The sequence below is a fragment of the Saccopteryx bilineata genome, chromosome 6 (assembly GCF_036850765.1).
Source record: "Saccopteryx bilineata isolate mSacBil1 chromosome 6, mSacBil1_pri_phased_curated, whole genome shotgun sequence".
NCBI classification, from domain to species: Eukaryota; Metazoa; Chordata; class Mammalia; order Chiroptera; family Emballonuridae; genus Saccopteryx; species Saccopteryx bilineata.
This window is the reverse complement of record NC_089495.1, coordinates 11,564,508-11,580,537: the sequence shown is the minus strand read 5'-3', so window position 1 is coordinate 11,580,537 and position 16,030 is coordinate 11,564,508. Positions and strand designations below refer to the sequence as shown.

The window sequence follows — 16,030 nt, the reverse complement described above, 5'->3', positions numbered from 1 at the left end:
CAGGACGCTTTCTAAACCGAACCTGAGCAGGTCTTAGATCAAATGCAGAAAGCTTCACCCCTGAGCCATCCACAAGGGGTGAGCTACCCCTTGAAAGGTGCGTGCTCCCTTCCCTGGAAAACGGTCAAGCAGAAATGGAACGATCAGACGACAGGGGTGCTGCAGAAGAATTCTTTGGAAAAGAGGACTAATTTTAAGATTCCTATGAATCGAAGTTCCCATGTTTTTTTAGCGTTTACATCTCATACTATGTTGGTGATTCATAATGTACTTAGTTTGTGCCTGAACAGAGATCCTTATGTTCCCTAATAGCATGTTCAATACAGTCAGCAACCTGTGCTCTTTCCGTCTGTCACATTCAGGAGGTGATAGGAGTCCTGGGACAGTACAGTCTTCACTCAGATCATTTTAGAAGGTACTCAGCTGAATCTTTCACATTCTAATACTCAAGGACTTACTGAAATGAGCATTAGAAAACAGATTGACTATATCAACCAAATTAAGGGGCTAAAAGGACAGAACTTGGAAGTTAGACTTCTGAGGTTCAAATCCTGCTTTATTCTTACTAGGTATGTGTCCTTGGGCAAGTTACCTAACCTCTCTCTGTGTTTGGTTTCTTCATCTGTAAAATGAGGGCAGCAATACTGTCTACCTGTCAGGGGTTGTTCTGAGGCTTACCTAAATGAGTTAACATTTACTGTAAGGTGCTTGGAATACATGAGGGACAACGTAAGTGTTTGATAAATTAAAGAGGAATCAGACTCACTATTTTATGAATATTATTGCTTAGAAAAGGCTAAGCAGGCATTTCAGTTACAAAGAGTTTACTTCCAAAACAAATTACTAAGTGAATAATAGTATAGCTGGTGGGGAGACATTACAGAACTCAGGAAAGCTTGTCTAACAAAGGTGTCAGGGAAAGAATTCAGGATCAGCACTCGGAAGACCTGGGCTTAAGGTCTTGGTCTACATTTCCTAGTTAAGTGATTCTAGGAAGACTCAAGGTAGATGTTTTCCCCCATCCGTAAAATGGAGCTAATAACTTATGTCAGCACGGCTTATAAGAAGCAGAATTGTCTTTACGGCTTCAGGAGTGGAACAGAAATGGCAGAGTGTGCCACCAGAGCTGAAGAGGCCACATGGATAGGAATGCAGGCGACCTCGGTCGCAACATGGAGATGGATGATGAAGGAACACAGGACATGGGAGCTCAGGGGCCTCCTGGAGAAGACTCAAGCACCAGATACTCCCTGCTGGGCTCCCAGCAGTACGATGGGAGGGGGAGACCCAGATTGTTGGCATCAATGGTCTAGGAATGAGCGCTTCAAATAAAACATACACAGGAATTTAAAAAAAAAGTTAGCATACCAAGTGGATGGATAAGAACACTACAGCCACTGCACGAATCTACTGTCTGTCCTCTCCCATTAGAATGGAAACTCTGTGACTTGTTCTTCTCCCGAAGGATTTTCAGGACTCAGAAAGTTCCTGGAATACAGCAGTTGCTCAATAAATATTGTAAAGGAGATAAAATGGCGACCATTGTGCCGATGCAGAAAGTCAGTCCCCGGGAAGTTAAGTACCTTGGACTAGGACCCACAACTAACAACAAGCAAATAAAATAATAAAATAAAAATAGATAAATAAAGGTTGGTGATTATAGGGAGCAAAATGAAAAGCATTCCCGGAAACTGTGTTATTGCTTTATTCAAAGAGGTTTGGGGTCATTTTTTTTGCGGGAAATTAGATTTGAACCTGAGCTGATGGGATGCTACATTGTCTCAGCCTTGACCCTAAAACATGACCTACTGTGTGTCAGATAATGAGCCTGGCACCTGCTAAGCTCACACTAGACATCTGTTTCAATTTCCAAAGTGTGTGCTATCAACCCATGATGTCTCTCTGCTTTGATGTGTCCTGGCAAAGCATTCTGTCAAGAACCAGGCTTAAATCACTATGAAGTTATTTTTCTTGGAGTAAAATGCAACTTTGACGTATTGTTGAGAACAAAGATGGAATATCTAAAATTACACTATTCATCAACATTAGTGGAACTGAAGACCACTTTATCTGAAAAGAGTTTCTAACTTGTTTAATAAATAAAAGTACTTGTGTTGTTGCAAGAAAAATTTCTTGGCCACTGATCTTAAATCTCAGAAGTACACTCCCTCTTCCTCTGTCTAAATGACCTTTCATATCAGGGGTCATTGAATCAGGGCCTTGGAGTTTTACATATATAATAAATACAGAAAGATTATAAAACACAGAAAGATAAGCCAAATTACTCATGTATTGTCTCATAAAATCACTGGTCTTCAATATTTTCAGATGGATTTCTGGTATGTGAATATAGAAAGAATTTGTAAAGATTGTCTAACCTGATGTATTTTGAAACCAGTTCTAAACCAATGGTGTCATTCATGTGAGAATAATTCCTTTAGGTAAAATTAGCCCTCAAAATAGAGGCGTTAAAATACACATGTGAGGAAGACCTCTTAGAGATAAACTAGAACAGGTGAAGAGGTCTGTGTCCACACATTTCTTAGAGAAGAGAACACTTACTCCCATATTTGGTGGGAACCATGTTATTTCTTAGGTTCAGACAGGATGTCCTCTTTCCAAAGTCAACAATGTTATGTTCTTTCTTTCCACTGCAATCCAGAGGATACGTAACAGGGTGACGAATGTAAGTCTTTAAGCCCAGGATTTCTTTTTAATTGTCTCAAGGTCCATCTCAACACTCAACTTACATCTAGAACTCCCCAAATATTCAATGAATGAACAGATCAGTGAGCACTGTAATTCGGCTATGTGAAAATGGTACAATGAGTTCATGAGAAAACCAGTTGGTCACCTAATTCTCTGTAAGGTACCTGTCTGTCATTACTGCCTGTCCCCATGTTGTGACTCTTTGTCATATCCCTCCAGCCTTGGGTATATGCTTCTCACATATGAAAAATTCTGAAAAAGAAAATCACTATCAAAACCATATGGTTTTGACCTGGCATCCACATGAGGTGGGTAGAATAAAGACAGAAATTTTCTGCCCTTCTCAGACCGTATTTGGAACGAAAAACGTGAATCTTGGAAGAATATTCCCCATTGTACCCGGCAATAAAGCAGCTGTGGCAGCAGGCGGCTTCCTTTGACCGCGCGTGCGTGCTCGGGAGCAGGCTGATTGCGTTCTGATGTTCCTAATGACGCCCGGCGTGACGCCTGCCTCCCGGTCCCAGCTCTCCACGCCACCGTTTCCGCGCCGGTGATGAACTAGAGAGGCACACTCGAAGGCAGACTATCAGACGCTGAGATGAGGAAAATCAATTTCAAAGCCCTGAGGACAGGCAGGTGCAGGAGGTCACTGAACACGAACAGTTGCTTTGCGGCTTTGGAAGCTTGAGGGGGACCCCTCTTTAACAACAACCAGACGGGGCTGTGGAACTGCGCGGCCTCATTAATTGCGATGCCCCGCTGCAACGGAAACATAAATGGGAAGGCTGGCTCCATGTTAAGCACAATTAATAGTTGCTTGTTTCTCTTCTGAAGTTGAAAGGTCTGATTTTTTTTTGGATCAGCCTTCAGGCGAACCTCTTCATTTCAGCTCTCACCTTCTGTTATACTTCTAACCGATACTCTGATGTCTCTTACCATGGGGCATGTCACACATTTAAAATGAGGAGGAACAAAGACAGAAGCTTGTGGTCCTTGTTCTTGTTGTCCCCACTCCCGCCTCGGAGTCACTGTTATTAACTCTATCCCTGACCACGGACACCGGGGTGATTTTCACCACCTGCTGTCCAGGATCCAACCTGCCAGAGAATCCTGAGGTATTTCCTTTATAGCTTTTCTTTCCTTTTTTTCTTCATCTTTTTTCCCCCCTTTTTGGCTGGGAAAGTTCTTCTGAGTTCTTCTACCTCAACTTCCTCTTATTAATCTATGTAGCAGAGGCAGAGAATAGGCACAAGTAACATTTTCTTTCTTTTTTGTGTGTGACAGAGACAGAGAGAGACAGAAAGAGGGACAGATAGGAAGGGAGAGAGATGAGAAGCATCAATTCTTTGTTGCGGCACCTTAGTTGTTCATTGATTGCTTTCTCATATGTGCCTTGACCGGGGGGCTACAGCAGAGCCAGTGACCCCTTGATCAAACCAGTGACCTTGGGCTCAAGCTGGTGAACCTTGCTCAAACCAGATGAGCCCGCGCTCAAACTGGTGACCTCAGGGTTTTGAACCTGGGTCATCTGTGTCCCAGTCCAACATTCCATCCACTGCGCCACTGCCTGGTCAGGTACAAATAACATTTCATTTCAAATTTTCCTCTCCCCTCAAATGAAATGTCACATTTTATATATGGGATGTGCCCAGGACACTGAATGACTTCTCCACGTCTGGCATAATATCTATCCACTCGTATGGGGCCCCTGACATCATTTCTTGCAATCTGTTTAGTTTTTCTCACTTTCTCTCTCTCAGCAGATAGGCTTTGTTCCTTAGTAACTCTTCACTTCTGATCGGCTTTGTCTCTCAAATAGCTACAAAACTTACTACCATAAAATATTTAGTAAAAAAGTAATCAGATTTTTTTATTTTGGCAGTAAATTTAAATGTGCCTTCCCCATATGGAAGCATGTTTATAACATCAACGTATCAACGCTCATTTCAAAAGTTACAAAATTAAATATATTCCAATAAACAATTACGTGGTAAGCTTAAAAGAGTCACCAGGAAACAGACGGTTGAAGAGTAGTCTTGTCATCTTTTGTTCAGGAGGTTAATATAAATATAACTGTGGTCTTCCTCTAATATTAGGAACATGGTTTAATAAATTGGAAATACTACGGAGCACGATGAAAAGCATCCCCAGAAAAAGTGCTGCCGCAGGATTCAAGGTGGTCTGAGCCACTTCTCCCGCAGGACACTGGGACAGAAAATAAGAGGCGAAAGGAAAGCACGTGACACGGAATGACATCTCCATTAGGGTTAAAGCTCCTCACCGGCTCTCTGCAGAGAAAAGAGGTGTGTTTCTTCAACATGTCACACGGCGTTGAAAACCTCCTTCAGGATGCACACAGCAAACGGTTAGAATAAAAAGGGTGTAACAGTTATCGTGTTTGGTTCCTGCCCCTAAGGCATATTTGTTACCTTTGTTAGTGGCAATATAGACCCCTGGAAAGGTATTTCTCTTCTAAGTGACCTGTTCCATCTCCGAGGGGAAAGGCTCCCCTGCACTGGAAGTATTGATGCTTCCTCCCTCCCTCCTATAGTCTTGGTTGAACAGAGAGAGTAATTTACATCAACCTGCATGTAAAATGTTTCAATAAAAATCTCTGGATGTCCTGCCTTCTATGTGTGTTTCTAGGCAAGTCAATAAAAAAAAAAATTATCTAGCGTATAGATTGCTCACTTCAATTAGATGCTCTGGTTTCAAAGACAGTGTGTCAAGGGGAAGAAAGACTAGCTGTATTCAGTCAAACCTACAGGCTCTTCGGAATCCAAAGTTCTTCCTTAAGAGCTACAAAGAAAAAAAAATTGTAAGGTCTGGGTTCCTTTTCCTTCAGGCAAAATATAACTTCCTGGATTTAAGCGGCTTATTAAAGGTCTCACAAGATTTCCTCAACATCAAACGACTCTCCCAAAATGACACTTTCAGATCTAAAGCAAATGAATCTTACTCTGGTGGATTAAATTCACCAGGAAATAGATGAAGGCTAAATGTAACTACCGAGTTCAGAATAGCTCCAGTCACCTGATAATGCCAAAACAATAGACGCGTTGCCTAGAATTCAGTTCAAGCCCAAAATCCTTTTTTAGAATTGTCAAAAGACACACACAAAAATTAATTATTGTGTGTTATCTTCCTTCAATATTGCCCATTGCCGCTCATTCAATGACTTGGTCTGTAACTGAGAGTACATTTATGAAATACTATGAGAGTTAAAACAGTCCAAAATATTTGTCAGTATATATTTGGAAAAAAAAAAGAGGTATATCTGAATGATGATACTAACTATTGTCCGCGCATTTTGACATGTGTCCTACGTGAACGCCGTCTTTAGAATTTTCACTTCCAAGTCTGAATATCAAATTCCACAGCCAGTTGGATTATCTGCTAAATGTATATTTAACAACGTGTTTTGTAAATTAATTAAACAGCTGAAAAAGCAGTTTATCGAAACGATGTGCTTTAGATAAGGATGCAAGCAAATACAACATTTCTGGCAGCTGAGGAACAGAAAACTAAAACCCAGTGGCCGCTGAGGTTGCTGGGCCAGGGTCCACACCTGGAGAACCACTGAGATCAAGTGCTGGCCTATTCCTTTCTTAGCTTTCTTTTAGACTCCCAGACTCGCCCTGAGATTGTATAACAAATCAGAAAATCAATTCAAAAGAACCTGCTTCGAAAGTCTTGCTGGCAGCTCACCTGGAGTAGTCAAGTGAGAGCAAATGAAAATTTCTACAACACAGAAGCGCAGGCCATCAGACCTCAGAATCAAACGGCTTAAACATTTTTCATTGTTTTATGCCCCCTCACTCTTAATTTTTACTTCCATATCCCATGTATTGTTCCGCCTTTTGAACTCCACCCTTCTGCTAAGAAATCAGTTTCCTCACTCTTTCTAATCCTATCGCTACTTTTAAATAGCCGCCACAGAGCTTTTCAAGCGGTGCGCCGCAAGAATGTTTAAAACATGCAGTACCTGACTATTGAGTCAGGGGCCCCGAGCTCTTTCCCCTTAGACTGTGAAATAAAAAAGTGACAACAGCCAACACAACAACCTCCATAGGGTATGAATGAATCAAAATGACAGCTATTTCTTTTGTCAGATCAGCAAAAACTGACTATGTTTTGGGTGTGCTATTTCAGAACTTAGTTTATGTGTTCCATGAGATGAAAAAGGTTGAACATCACCGACATCCTATATTTATTGGCCTTCAACTCTAAAAGAGACACCAATACTTGCTTTCTTTTGGTTCTTCTTTGTTTCCTGTATTTGGGTCTATATTTCCACATTGCTTACAAAAACATCTGAAAGCATACTATCTTATTCTACAAGTCCCCTCTTTAGGGGGACCTCTTTTGTTCCTCTTTGAACTTAATCCGTGGCTGTGAGCCACGTGGCAGTCTAGCTGGTAGTGCACCTTGGATAGTTACAACTTCCCCAAAGGTTTCATGACTTTCTTCATGCAGATCACGCTATTTCTCTTTCCTTATCCTACTGGGCTGGAGTAGCTTTTATATACTGCTCACAAAAATTAGGGGATATTTCAAAATGAATCTGAAGTGATAAAAAAGGAAGCATTTGATTTTTTTATTAAACAAGAACATCAGAAAAGCAAACAACAAGTCAAAGAAAGTTGTTTGATTATGCAAATGATATGCAAAACCAACTTTTATTTCATTGGTGAAAATGCACTCTACAAAAGGCTGAAAGTACTGGAGTATCTGCAAGGACCCTGATCCCCTAATTGTTGTGAGCAGGTATGTTCTTATTTCCTCTCAAAACTTTGCTTCAGTTTACTGCCTGTATTAAAATCTATACAATAAACAGCTACCTCTACTCACATCTGTTACCTATTAGCAGAGACTTTTGGAAAACTCAATTCTAAATACTTTAAAAGCACGCATGCACACACACACACACAAACACACACACAATGTCCTTACCCTTTTACACATCTGCTATTTTGAGGGAAAGGAAAAGAAAGTATTTTTCTGTGTAACGTCCCTTTCCCTTAACTACCCTCCTTCTTTAAGCTGTGGAGAACGGAGTAGTGATGATGGAGGTGACATTCCCTGCCCTGCCAATGCACCACTGTGCCTGACAAGCAGGCAGAGAGGTGGCGGCTTCTGATCTACCCAACAACATAAGGAAAGAAAATCCTCTTATCGAGGTTTAGAGGGGAAAGAAATCCAGTATAATTGAAAAAAAAAATCCCACATTGAATCCTTATTACTATAGGAAACGAGAAAGTTTTTTCTTTGTCCTTCAGATATTCTTTTTTTTTTTTTTAATTCAGTGAGAGGAGGGAGGCAGAGAGACTCCCACATGTACCCTGACCAGGATTCACTCTGCCCATCTGGGGTGTTGCTCCATTGCTCAGCAACCAAGCTCTTCTTAGCACCTGAGGCAAGGCCATGGAGCCATCCTGAGCACCCGGGACCTACTTGCTCCAATTGAGCCATGGCTACAGGAGGGAAAGAGAGAGAGAGAGAAAGAGAGAGATTGAGAGAGGAGAGGGAGGGGGAGGGGTGGAAAAGCAGATGGGCACTGCTTCTGTGTGCCTGGACTGGGAATTGAACCCAGGATATCTACATACTGAACAGATGCCCTACCACTGAGCCAACTGGCCAGAGCCTAGATATTCTTTTAAAACATGCTTTCATGGTGGGCACAGATGTGTTCAAATCTAACGAGCAGAGTGAAAGCACTACAAGGGCCCATCGATAATTAAGTTCTTTACTGATCGTTGTGGCGGCAGTGATGGACAAGAGCTGTAACTAAGAATAAAAGTTAGCAAATGGACTCTAAAAATGAAAAAGGCCTGTCTCAAAAACTGCTAATGTGGTAAAACAGTTAAGAAACAACACAATTTCCCTGAACTTCAGTATTTTTCTCCTTGCACATTCCAATAATTTAATCTATGCTATTTTTTATTTAGGACTAGTCTAGAAAAGGTATGTGAGCACAGGTGTGTGCACGTGTATACGTTTTCTGAGAACTGGTGGGGGCTTGTTCAGATGGGTGAATTATTTTGCTTCTAATATGAAGGAATAAATTTATTAGAATGAATTTGACTGAAGATGTCGTATAGAAAGTAATAAACTATGCATCCCTGAATTGTAAAAAAGAAAATATTTTGGACTCCTACTAATAAAAATGACTATTCTTGTGTTACTTTTAAAGTAAATATGGTATGCACTTAAGAAAGATGTTTTAAGTAGAAAATGAAAACATCCCCCAATTGAGTAATCAACATTAGGATGTAGATTATATATTTTGATGGGAAAACAAAAGAACAAACATGTAATGATCCCAGCTGTGTCACAGTGAGTTAGGGAGCCTGATAAACTGCTTCTCCATGCTGCTAGCACGTTGCGATCGCAAATCTATTACACTTTTGAATTGATGTGCTATTATCTTTGGACAACTTTCACGCTAGGAGGTGATCCCAGCGAGAAAAAGGTCTTAAATGAAAAGCTTATAAACATGACACATTGCACTGCGGTTACCTGAATTAATAGGAGCTATTAGTGATTGAACAAACCGTGGCTTGAGACAAAAAATGTTTCTACTATTTTACCAAGACACCTGTAATATACATGGATGAACAATTATACGTTTTAGCAATTGCCTCAGTATCAATTTGTAATTACATTAAATGTACAGACACATTCATGGGAAGTATAGCAGTATGTGTTAATTGAGCGCTGAAAACTGGGAGGCAGGATTCTAGAGACTAAGAAGGTGATTTGTGGGAAATATATTTTTGTGAATTCTTTACAACCTTTCACATTTACACTTCAGTCTTAAGTGAGAGACAATGTCAGCCTAAGCACAGCGGTACAAGATATACAGGGCTACAAAAGACAGCAAAATCCTTTATTATGACTTATGTTACCTTGGAGGTGTCTAGAATCAAGCACCAAATCATGTTACAGAGTTTGTTTAGGAGCATTAACTGAAGAACAACTGAACAATAATTCTGAAAATAGCAGAATTATTTTTTTACTGTTATCAAGAGGGCTACAGTAGCGTACTAGTCTTCGCTTCCCATTTTAGTAGCGTAGCCGTGGCATCAATGCACGAGTCTGTAGTGGATATATTCCTACACGTGGTAAATATCAATGACACCAATGGATACTAGTTATTGCATATTAAATATATCATAATTGAAATGGAAATGAAAAAGAATATCCCTAAAATTTCTATGTGCTATTTGAACAAGATTTAATCTATTTAATTATTAATTTGTTTAATTATCGGTGGCCACGACCTATGCTTAAAATGGTTCAGTGAAGTTCGTTCTGTAACTTTAAGATGGAACTGTGATCTAGATAAAGAGAAGAATTTTGGGTATAGATGGATATTTATGGAGAACAGAAGTTCAGGCTGTAAGAGACGCTGAAGCTATCCCAGTCAATCAGATGAGGGATCGTGAATGAAAGTACTTAACAAATTAAAACAGGAAACAACCAGTCCACAGAGCGGATAGTGGTTTGAAGAAAGTGTATTACGCACCTATTTACTGTATGCAAATAAACTCGTAACCAATTTAAACTTTGCAAAGTCCTCACCGTATGTGGTGTGTGTGTGTGTGTGTGTGTGTGTGTACAATGTACTTGTTAAAGATGAGGAATCTGAGTCTTACTATGTCAGAGTTGATACAGGGACAAAGCTAGGTCTGCTTTCTCTAAAATTCATATTCTTAACCAGTTACATAACTTAGTAGTAGTTTCTATATGAGGAATGCACCTCATCTCATGTGTGGGACACACTTCTGTTAGTATTTACTGCTTCTCTGAAACATAAGAAAGACAGTAAGCTTTCCTGACGTGCAGCACGCTGGTGAATGCGGAGCCCGCACTCAGTGCCTGGCTACAGAGTCACCCACGGCGAGGTGTGTCCTGAGGGTCTCCAGGCAGAGGGGCTAACAGGGGTGCTCTCACCATTATTATTATTATTATTATTATTATTTCATTCAGTGAGAGGAGAGGAGGTAGAGACAGACTTCCATACACGCCTCAACTGGGATCTACCTAGCAAGCCCATTAGGGGGCAATGCTCTGCGCATCTGAGGAATTGCTCAATTGTTCAACAACCAAGCTCTTCTTAGAGCCTGAAGTGGAGGTCATGGAGCCATCCTTAGCACCTGGAGCCTACTTGCTCCAACTGAGCCATGGCTGCAGGAGGGAGAGAGGGAGAGAGGGAGAGAGAGAAGTGAGAAGGGGGAAGGGTGGAGAAGTAGATGGGTGCTTCTCCTATGTGCCCTGACTGGGAATTGAGCCCAGGATATCCACACGCCAGGCCAACACTCTATCACTGAGCCAACTGGCCAGGGCCTGACCTCATCTTTTAGATTTTGCAGCTTATGTGTGATTAAGCACAAGCGTTTTCACCATACTTAGGGACAAGTTTTCCAGTGATCTTGAAAATCTTTTTTATCCACATAAATGTTAGCCAGTTAGCTCATGGCTGAGTACCCAAAAGGGTTATAAACCTTAAAGATGAGTTAAATATATAAAAAGGCGACATCCCACATTTGCTGACCTTTACTGTGATGACAAGTGTCTGTAAGTAGTAGGCTACTAAGAATATATTTTTAAAGAAATTATTATCATTAATCTTCTCCTTCCCTTCAAGGTAAAGGCAGTATTCAAGGGTGAGAGAGAAAGTACTGCTTCTCTAAAAACTCTTAATATAGACAGAATATTTCTGAAACTGACATTTGGAAACAGTCCCATCAATATATGACTTTGCTGCCAAGAAAAATGATTATCATCTATAACAGTGTTCCCTTTTCTGAACTGCTCAAAAACGTGGTATTTTAGTAGGTTTTGTTCTTGTTTATTTGAAAACAGGAAAATACAGCAACGGCTTACAATTAGTTTGCCAGAGCATCAGAGAAATTAGCCAGTTCAACAGATACTGTATAATCTCAGAAATGTGCGGCATCCAAAAATGTCACTTACAGAACCAGAGAGTTCTAAATCTTAATGGGTCTTAAAAAAGATAAAAAAAGATTAGATGATCTCTAAAGATTATTTCAATTGAAGTCTGTTTTGGAATAGAGTCCATCTACCTCAAACGCCATCGCAACTTCCCCAGGTCCTCGAAGGCAAACTTGAATTTTTCATAGCAGTACACTCTAGGACCCCTCCCTCCCTTCCTCCCTCCCTCCCTCCCTCCCTCCCTCCCTCCCTCCCTCCCTCCCTCCTTTCTTTCACTTTATTCATTTTAGGAGAGAGAGAGAGAGCAAGAAAGAAGGGAGGAGGAGCAGGAAGCATCAATTCCCATATGTGCCTTGATCAGGCACACCCAGGGTTTCAAACTGGTGACCTCAGCGTTCCAGGTCGACACTTGATCCTCTGCACCAGCACAAGTCAGGCAAGACTTTCATAAATATCCATTAAAGGAGAAGATGCGCTCAGGCTTTGTGTTATGACATACCACGACCTCAGATAATTTCCTGTCACCTTTTTCTAAAACAAATCCTGTCTTTGGAAAATTTACCACATATTTTATCTCCTCTAGGCTGTCACCCCAATTAAGTTGATATTAAATGATTAGTCCCACAATACAAAAAACACCTAACACCACAGCTGAAAAGGCTATTATTGTTCACAAAAATTAGTCAGCATGCAAGTTCTTGGTAGTTGTCATCTACCTTTATAAATACTAAATTAATTTTCACACTTTCACATGTGTAGCATGAGAAAGGAATAAAGGACAGAAACTGAATTGCCGGGGATTCTACCTATGACATGTCAATAAATCTTTATAAAATCTTTGTGAAGTATTAGCAAGCCCATTTTATGGAAAGAAGAAAAGATGAAAATGTATGAGTATCTTCCCAAAGTGACACAGTGAACAGGATGATGAGATTTTAACCCAGATCGGTCTGTCCCCAAACTGATGATCTTCCTAGTACTCCACGACCAGAAGAAAGCAGTATTACATGAGCGCTGGATCTCATTGGAACAAGATGGCTTCCGGTAGTGTTTTAAGTGGTTCCTAACATGAGGTGCGATGCTAAGAAATCGTAGAGGGTCAGAGCAGGATCAGAGGGGTTATCAAATAGAATTTATTAAGCTCAGTTGGTTAATTGCACGTCCAGGAATTTAATCTTACGGGCTAAGAAGAAAGGGTTCTGAGAATGGTGTGGAAAACAGGCTTGAAATTCAAGGAGAAAGAAATAAAATAGGCAGAAGTATGTCAAGGCAAAATAAAAAAAAAAACACATGAAAAGATAAGCAGTTATCTTTGACAAAGTACATATTCATTGGTGATGAAACCTGAGGATGAAATTTTAGAGGAAAAAAACAAACCACTGTGTTAAAACTGGACAAAGATGAGTTCTAGGGGAAGAGAAAATCGTGTTGTAATAATGATGTTCGGTAGAGATAAAACATACGCACCAAGGGAAGAGGACTAAAACATTTTCACAGAGAATATTAGTAAAGAGTAAAAGAATTAAAATAAAAAAACCCTCACAGAACAGTTGCTGACGAAGAGAAGTGTCAGAAATTAATAGATCATACTCAGGAAAAGATTATGATTAAATAGCTCTGACTGAAGTTCTCAGGAACTGCACAGATGACTGTCGACTTCGATCATATTCAGAGAAGCGACTAGGAATGTGTTAGAAGTAATTAAAAATTCATTTCCCTTGGTACTATGGAAATGAAGGTTATTGTATGCGAATATTTTACACAGATATTGGATTATCCAAAACCAAACATTATCAGAGTATACGGTATTTGCGGTCTCTTTTAAAAAAATCATTTTAGGCCTATAAGCAAATGATGAAAGCGTACTTTCGTGGTATCTTAATTGCTATTAAAAACAAACTGTTTCACTTAAACAAAATAACACCCGTACTGTACTGTACAGCTTTGAATACCGCACCTGACGGGTCAAACTGCTACTGACTGATGTGGAGACAAAGCGCCTATCACGGATTCACTCCAAACATTTACTACTTCCGCTAATTAAATGTTTCAAGGGTATGAATAGTTGCCTTTCATTATAATTTGAAGATTTTTTTTCCCCCTCAAGAATGAAAGGAGCAGACTTGGGGTTCTTTCCTACAAAAATTCACTTACTTTTTGCTGAGCGACAGGAATAGTGAAAAACAAAAACACAAAAAACAGGACGTTTTATTCTGGTAAGACGACAGTTTACATTGGGCCCGCCTGACACACAAAGGAGAATTACATAAATTATATAAATATTCCAGGGACTTTCCTTGTCTGTTAGGAAGAAGAGGGCCACTGGATGATCAAGGATATTTATTCGACTGTTAACCAATTAGGTTACTTGATTCTATACAATGGTTGTTATGATGATGATGATGATGATTTGGTCACATTTTAAAAAATTTATGGAGTATCTATCATGTGCCAGATGGTTTACTCACATTATTTAATTTAATACTCGCCACACTGGTTTGAGCAGGCATTGTGACTGCATTGAAATTGACCTCGGATTTCAATGATTTGCATGCAGATGACTACACAGAGGTTTAAATGACGGATCGAGGATTAAAAAGCAGATCTAACTGCGTAGCACACGTGCTTCTCATGATGCTCCTCTGTTTGTATTCCTTGTAGATCTACTAAGATCTACCCAGGAAAATATACAGCCATATTGACTCCTGGGAAGGACTCATTTTAATTATTGGCATGGTGCCTGCTCAACACCCAAGGTGAGGTGGTGGCGTTACAATTGGTTAATAACCTGACACTTAATAATCACGCCTCTGCAGTCATTCTCCTCAATAGCCATCTTTGAAATCTTGACCGCACAGTTTGTAGAATTAATTCTCTAGTTCCGTGGATGGTTTTGGGACCCAAATTGCAATGTTGCGGGAGGACGTGGATGTCCATTCTTTGAACAGGTTTGGGACCCAATTTTATCTCTGTTTTGCATTTTTGTGAATACACCATTTACCTTTAAGTTTAACATTTTCCATTTAAAAAATGAAATTCAGTACGATGAATTCGATATAGGCTCCCTCTTGTTCTCTTAATGGTGTGAAAAGAACAGAGAGGCAGATGTCGTATGCACTACTTCAGGAGTTTCCTGGTTTGGCAGTCCGCAGAGACTTTTCTGTGAAGGGGATGACCAAGGGTTGAATATTTGCTAGGAGTTGGCAATAGACACTAGGAAAGTTCACACTGGGAGTGCCGCGCGCATCCAGCTAATGGCTGCTCCGCCACGGCCCCTCTCCTCTCTGTCTTGTCCCCTTAGATATAGGATAGCACGGGCTTCACAGCAACTTTAGCCTTGGGACTAGATCAGTGGTCCCCAACCCCTGGGCCACAGACCGGTACCGGTCTGTGGGCCATTTGGTACCTGTCCGCAGAGAAAGAATAAATAACTTACATTATTTCCGTTATATTTATATTTAAGTCTGAACTATGTTTTATTTTTTTAAAATGACCAGATTCCCTCTGTTACATCCGTCTAAGACTCACTCTTGACGCTTGTCTCGGTCACGTGATACATTTATCCGTCCCACCCTAAAGGCCAAGTCCGTGAAAATGTTTTCTGACATTAAACCGGTCCGTGGCCCAAAAAAGGTTGGGGACCACTGGACTAGATGACGGCACGTCCCTCCTGGCCCAGAATGCCTGTGGCTCCAGGAGAACAGCTCCCGCTTCAGCCTCAGTTGTCCTGGTTCGATGACAGATTGTAATGGGCACCACAGCGCACAGTCACTGAATTAGGACTACAACAGCTTCTTCCTCTCACCGACTCCAAGTTTTAAGCCACAAACTGAAATGAGCCTTAAGTATGCACACTTCCTAGCAAATCACGACACACCTGGGCGCAGTCCCTCATCCCCTGTCTTCCCTGCACTCTCGCCGGTGCGCACACGTGTCCCGGAAAGTCCTCTCAGGAAATACCGTAAATCCTGAAAGAGGAACTATTTCATCAGACTGGGATCCAATGAATTTTTACTATTTTTTAGCATGTAATTTTAGATGAGTTTACAGAGGTTTTGTTTGTTTCTTTTTAACAAAGGGACATGGTGAGATTCTCCAAGACGAATTCAGAACTTCTACGCCTAAGCCCAGGTCCACCTGTGAAGGTTGTGTTCAGTAAACCGAGTTTCTTCATTGTCGCACCCCCTTTCCATCTCTGTGACACGCTCTTTCCCTCCAGGGACGCTGGGGCCTCCTCAAACTTGAACAAAAGGCTATGGCATCAATCGGTAAACTTAAATCAGTGGGTTACCGTCCTAGGGATATTTTACTTCACACCTTCAGTCATGGAGACTCGCGCTACTTAGGACCTCGCTACAGGTAG

At 40.7% G+C, this 16,030-nt stretch overlaps 1 protein-coding gene across 8 annotated transcripts in view; it reads right to left on the bottom strand.

Annotated features, from left to right (window-relative positions):
* Positions 1 to 16,030, bottom strand: part of TENM3 (teneurin transmembrane protein 3) — a 621,635-nt gene that overhangs the window by 170,366 nt on the left and 435,239 nt on the right. The gene's annotated exons all lie outside the window — the stretch shown is intronic.